The following is a 7,309-nucleotide window of genomic DNA, read 5'->3' on the forward strand; positions in this document are numbered from 1 at the left end:
CTTAGGTATATGTGGCTGGCGACTTAGCCACTTGAGCCACAGGCGCTGAGCCAACATTTGTCTTCTTACTGGCATATTTAATGCATTATTCGTTTTTGCAATTACTGATTTTACTTCTACCATTTCCTATATACTTTGTTTATTCCACTTGTTCTTTTTTCCTAATTTCTCATACTGTAGCTTCATTTGGCTTAGGATAGTACTTTTTTCAGCTCGTATATTTTAGTTATGTTTTGTTAGCCTTTCAGCAGCTAGCCAAGAAGTTACTTGTGTAACATATTAGCATCTACTGTAGGTGAAAACTTTTATCATATCTAAAGGTAGGCTAAAATCTTAGAGCTTTTTACAGTTTACTTTTCTACAGGAAGTAAGACTACATCGTACATATAGTTGACACGTCACAAGATATTATTACTATCTGGTTGTCCTGTCCCCATCATTGTTTAATGAATTCTCCGTTCATCCCGTGTGAAGCTCCTTGTCTCCTCCTGCATCTCCGTGCTTCTCCCTGCGATCATCTTTCTTCTTCCTACCGCACTCACTTTGGGGGCTTGCCGTCTGTGACACACTCTTTGAGGTTTTGCTTGTCAGAAGGTATTTCTCTCTTACCTTGATTTTAAACTCAATTTTTATGCAGCACAGAACCCTATATTAGTGGTTGTCTTCTTTCAGAACTCAGAGAGATATTGCATTTCCTAATTCTTTACTTTCTGTGAAAGTCCTCTGTAATTTTGCTGTGGCATTTTGAAAACTAATTTGCCTTCTTTCTCTGGCTGCTTTTGTGCTTTCCTCTGGGTTCTCAGTCTTCAGGCCCCTCATTCATTAGCCTGCGTTCCTTCCTCCTTTGTCCACAGTTACCTAGAGTGCTGTGTGTGTGTGTGCATGTGCGTGCATGTGAGTGTGTGGACGTGTGCATGTGTGCGTGGGTACGTGTGTGTGCGTGGGTGTGTGTGCATGTGTGCGTGGGTATGTGTGTGTGCATGTGTGTGCATGTGCGTGCGTGTGAGTGTGTCCACGTGCGCATGTGTGCATGGGTACGTGTGTGTGCATGGGTGTGTGTGCATGTGAGCGTGTGCACGTGTGCATGTGTGTGTGCATGTGCATGCATGTGTGTGCACGTGTGCATGGGTGTGTGTGCATGTACGTGCGTGTGAGTGTGCACGTGTGCATGGGTGTGTGGCTACGTGTGTGTGTGCATGTGCGTGCATGTGAGTGTGTGCACGTGTGCATATGTGTGTATGCATGTGTGCGTGGGTACGTGTGTGTGCATGGGTGTGTGCACGTGTGCGTGTGTGTGTGCATATGTGTGTATGCATGTGTGCATGGGTACGTGTGTGTGCGTGGGTGTGTGTGCATGTGCGTGCATGTGAGTGTGTGCACATGTGCATGTGTGCATATGTGTGTATGCATGTGTGCATGGGTATGTGTGTGTGTGCCTGGGTGTGTGTGCATGTGCGTGCATGTGAGTGTGTGCACATGTGCATGTGTGCATGTGTGCATATGTGTGTATGCATGTGTGCATGGGTATGTGTGTGGATGTGCGCTCTTGTGTGTCTGTGTGCATGTGTGCATGTGTACATGTGTGTCTCTGTGTGTGTGCGTGGATGTGTGTGCACACTTCTGTCCATGGACCCTACACCTTTTTGTTCTTTTCTGTAGCCTCTGTCTTTTGACTGTCCCTGCTCTAGTCTTGATAAATTTTACTAGCTTATGTTCCAAATACTGAACACTTTTCCTGTGTTCATTATGTTGTGAAGGCCATATATTGAGCACCGAATTACAGTACATTATTCTCCTTATTCTCTTGTGAAAATATTATTTCATCATATATATATATTTATATTTAAATCTATTCAACAATTTTATTTCAATGCAAGTACTATACAATGTGCATATCTACATTCCTTATGGATGTTTTAATTTTTTTCCTTTCTTTTCTTTTCTTTTCTTTTCTTTTTTTTTTTTTTTTTTCATTTCTTAAGACAGAGTCTCACTTTGTCACCTTCAGTAGAGTGCTATGGTGTCACAGCTCGCAGCAACCTCGAACTCTTGGGCTCAAGAAATCCTGTTGCCTCAGCCTCTCAAGCCAGACGGGGTCTGGCTCTTGCTCAGGCTGGTCTGGAACTCCTAAGCTCAGGAGACCCATGTGCCTCTCTCTCACAGACTCTTGAGATTATAGGCATGAGCCACCATGCTCAGCCTTCATTTTTTTTTAAAGTCATTTCTTTCTGCTTCTTATCATGCCTGGTAATTTTGTTTAAATGCTGGACATTGTTTATGAAATACTGAAGACTTTCTGGATAATGTTATTATGTCACAAATAAGAATTAATGTTCTTCAATAAGGAATGAAGAAGACGGATGACCTAGACCATGATTCCCCAGTTTCTGGGTACCCAGTGCATGCTTTACCACAGTTCCACAGTTTTTTTTTTTTTTTTAAACAGAGTCTAACTTTGTCACCCTAGGTAGAGTGCTGTGGTATCATAGCTCACAGCAGCCTCAAACTCTTGGGCTCAAGTGATTCTCTTGTCTCAGCCTCCCATGTAGCTGGGACTACAGGCACTGGCCACAATGCCTGGATTCTTTTTAAGAGACAGTCTCATGCTTGCTCAGGCTGGTCTTGAACTTGTGAGCTCAGGCAATCCACTCACCTCTGCCCCCCAGAGTGCTAGGATGACAGGCGTGAGCACCCCTACCTGGCGATTTTAGGGATATTGTCAATCAAAAGTCTCCATGAAACCAAAACATCTGAGATATGAAAATAACTCTAGAGATTTTTCATCCTTGCACTGGAATTGTGCACTCTATTTAAGTAATATTATTAAAAAGTTAATGTCCCTTTTTTGGAAGCTTCTTTCTAACTCTATACCTGGAAAAGGTCTCCTCATGAATAACAATTTTTATTATAGCACTTAGCACAATTTTAATCTAATACATAGTTTTATAATCATTTGTCTCTTTGGCTAAACTCCAAGCATCTTTTTTGACATGCAAAAATCTTTCCCTCCTTAAAGGAGAATTCTCCATCTTAGATGAACTTTATCTGTAAAACCCAATTTTAAGTAGAATATTCTATCTATTAGCATTTAGAATATAGATGTCCAACTACTGCTCTGTGAGTCAGCACCAATTAAGCCTTCCCGACACTGGATATTACTTTGGAGAGGGAGAAGATGGACAGACATTGGCAGTAAAGTGTTCCTGAATAGAAATTTCTCTAGTGAGCAGAAGGCCAAGGATATAAAACAGAGTATTTAAATGCATGTTGTCTTCAGAAAGCTAAAACGTGGGCAGACAGCTTATTGCTGTTTTAATGGCACCTTCCAGAGATGAAATTAACATTTGATTTACATGAGTGTCCTTGGGCAGAGGCAATTGTGACGACTCATATCCACTGATAAAAGCTGAATTAGTTTTAACCTCTCAAAGAAATAATCTAGAAGTCATAATGAAGAGCTAAATGCAGATGTCCACTTAACACGTGGTGAGGCTTCAAGCAGTAACAAAGAGATTGCCGTGTAATAGTACTTTATACTTATTGAATATCTGTCCTTTGAGGAGTCAAAGGGATTTATGCCATTTTCAAATGTGATAAACCAGTCACAGAATGCGACTTTATCATTTTGAAAGTAATCTATGACTTAGGATTCATGATACAATATAGGAAAATTTAAGGGACACAAACTCAGATGGCTTCAGGGATCACAGAAGTTCTAACGATGAAGCAACCAAGACATCATTTTGTGAAAGGGTAAGGACTGTGAGTAACTAGGGAGTCCACATCTTACCTACAAACAACAAAATTAATTGTTTCACATTATTTTTGTGGCAACATGAAATATACAGTAAAAACCAACTGAAAGATGGGTTGCTGTCTTTTGGAATATGATTTTAGTTCAGTCTCTTTACTTTATGCAGGAGTCATGCAATTTTTAGATAGTCAGGTGACTTCCTCAGGTGATACAATAGATTCTTAAGTGAAATGGGAACTATTCTTATTCTAATGATATTATTTAATGATCTTACCTCCTTAGTTTAAAATACTCATAAATTCCTATTTTGCATGATATAATTAAAACATGATCTATGTGGAAATTATCTTTCATGTTTATAAATAGAACAGCAATGCACTAAAATTAAGGGAATTACTGGTGCATTCTGGAAGACAGAATATGATATTTAAGTAATTGAGGATGAGTAATTGAACCCAACCATGGGAAGGGAGGAGAGAGGCCGGGAACAGACCCTCTGTCAGAGCCTTCAGAACCAACCCTGATGGATGATGAAGACTTCTGGCCTCCTGAGCAGAAAAAAAAAAAAATTCTATTGTTCTACACCACTAGCTTGAGGTTCTTTGTGCCAGCCCAAGGAAACTAAGACCTTGAGGAAACACACATGTTTATTTCCTAATAGTAAATAACTATACCTAAAGATTAGGTTTATTTCCTTACCTAATTTAGAATCTTCTGAACACATGCTATAATGCAAGTGCAATACAAACCCAAAACTAATATACTATTTTTTTAACTATATCAATTGTTTAAAGGGGCAAGTTTATGTTTATTTCAAGGTATTCTTCATTAGTTTTAAAGTTGATAGCTTCAGTATTATTTTGGTGAAAATATTGTCCAATAAAATGAAATAAAAACCTGTAAATTTACAGCATCTTAAAAATTTGTGTTACCTAAAATCATGGTCTTGCTTCTATAGTGTGCAGGAATTGATTGATAAGCTACCAAAAGCAAAGCTACATTATTGTATATTTTCAAACTCTTGGGAGCTGGCCTAGTAGGAGGATCAAAGTCTTAATGTGAGTGACAGCTAATAGAGCGTCTCTGTCAAGGCAAGTGACAGCAACTTTGATTTTTGAAACTGAAGTATCCAAGTTCTAGATAATGACATTCTTCGTGTGTGCGTTTCCCCCGAAAATGATGATCCCTGAAAGTAGAAACTGAAGTGAGCTGCAATAAACATTGTGGTGCAAATGTCTTTGTTGTAAAATAATTTTTGATCATCTGGGTATATACCCAGTAGAGGACTGGCAGGATCGAAGGGTAAGTCTATGTTTAGTTCCTTGAGTGTTTTCCAAACTTCTTTCCAAAAAGGTCATATTAGCTTGCATTCCCACCAGCAGTGTAGAAGCATTCTATTCTCTCTGCATCCAAGCCAACATCTGTAGTTGTGGGATTTTGTGATGTGGGCTAATCTTACTGGAGTTAGATGACATCTCAAAGTGATTTTGATTTGTATTTCTCTAATAATTAAGAATGATGAGCATTTTTTCATGTGTTTGTAGGCCATGGGCCTGTCCTCAGCAGAGAAGATTCTGCTCAAGTCTCTTGCCAACATAGAAATGGGATTATTTATTCCTTTCTTATTAATTAGTTTAAGTTCTCTTTAGATTCTAGTTATCAGACCTTTGTCAGAAGTATAACCTGTAAAAATCTTCTCCCATCCTGCTGTTTGTTTGCTTTACTTACTGTGCTCTCAGGCTAACTTCAGCAGCACATATATTGAAATTGGGATGATACTTATTGTGTTCTTGGTGGTGCAAAACCTTTTTTAGTTTGATCAGATCCCTGTAATGTATTTTTGGTGTTGCTTCAATTGCCCAGAGCGTCCCCCTCATAAAATATTCTCCCAGGCCAATTCCTTCAAGTGTTTTTCCTGCAATCTCTTCTAGTATGTTTATAGTTTCATGTCTTATGTTTAAATCTTGACTTGAATTGATTCCAGTGAGAATCAATTTTGGTTAATGGTGAAAGGTGGAGGTCCAGTTTCAGGCTTCTATGGGTCACCAGCCAGGTCACCCAGCACCATTTGTTAAATAAGGAGTCTATCCCCCACTGAATATTTTTGATAGGCTTGTTGAAGATAAAACGATGATAAGTAGCTGGGTTAATCTCTTGGTTCTCTATTCTGTTCCATACATCTACCACTCTGTTTTTGGGCCAGTACCATGCTGTTTTGATCACTATAGATTTATAGTATGGCTTGAAGTCTGGTAACCTGATACCTCCTGATTTGTTCTGATTTCTGAGTATTGTATTTGTTATTCAAGGTTTTTTTCTGATTCCACATAAAAAAGTACTATTTTTTCAAGTTCCTTAAAGTATGACAATGGTACTTTAATATGGATTGCATTAAATCTGTAGATTGCTTTGGCTAGTATGGACATTTTAACAATGTTGATTCTTCCCAGTCATGAGCATGGTATGTTTTTCCATTTGTTAACATTTTTAGCTATTTCTTTTCTCAGAGTTTCATAGTTATCTTTATAGAGATCTTTCATGTCCTTTGTTAGGTAAATTCCCAGATATTTCATCTTCTTTGGCACTATTGTAAAAGGAACAGAGTCCTTGACTATATTTTAAGCTTAACTATCATTGGCATATATAAAAGCTACATAATAACCAAGACATGGAAACAGCCCAAGTGCCCATTGACCCATGAATGGATTAACAAATTGTGGTATATGTACACCAGGCAATACTATGCAGCCATAAAAAACAATGGAGACTCCACATTTTTTATGTTTACCTGGATGGAGCTGGAACATATTCTTCTTAGTAAAGTATCTCAAGAAAGGGAAAAAAAGTATCCAATGTACTCAATATTACATGAAATCAATATGTAACCACCTACACACTCATATGAATGGCAAAGTATAACTATAGTCCAGAAAGTAGAAGGGAAGAGGAGAGAGAGGGCAGGGGAGGGGGATATGGGGGGGTTGGGGGGAACCTCACCTAATGTACATGATGCAATGGTACATTTCAAAACTATTAAGAAATGAGTATAATTGTGACGGATGTGTTACTTAGTTCAATGTACACATTTCGCTTTGCATATCAAAGCAGTACCCTGAACTCCATAAATGCATCAATGTACAGAGTTATGATTTAATAAAAAAAAGTAATAAAAAGAAACTGAAGTGATCTAGGAAAGAAGAACAGGTATAAAAAAACGCATGTAACACTTTCAGTGGAAGAGAAAGAGTGAAAGCCAATGATGGTGATTATAGATTGACATTAAATATAGCAAGGAAAGTTTGACATATAATCCCATTAATGCTTTAATTAAAAAGAGAAACAATAATAAAAAAACTATTCAGTATTTGATTATAATGATCTTAAATGTAGAATGGGAGAAGATTTTTGCAGGTTATATCTCTGACAAAGGTTTAATAACTAGGATCCATAGAGAACTAAAATGTATTACCAAGAAGAAAACGAGTGATCCCATCTCAGGGTGGGCAAGAGACTTGGAGAGAAATTTCTCTGAAGAAGATCGGCGCACGGCCTACA

The sequence above is a fragment of the Otolemur garnettii genome, unplaced genomic scaffold, assembly GCF_000181295.1.
Source record: "Otolemur garnettii isolate 467f Iridium unplaced genomic scaffold, OtoGar3 scaffold00030, whole genome shotgun sequence".
NCBI classification, from domain to species: domain Eukaryota; kingdom Metazoa; phylum Chordata; class Mammalia; order Primates; family Galagidae; genus Otolemur; species Otolemur garnettii.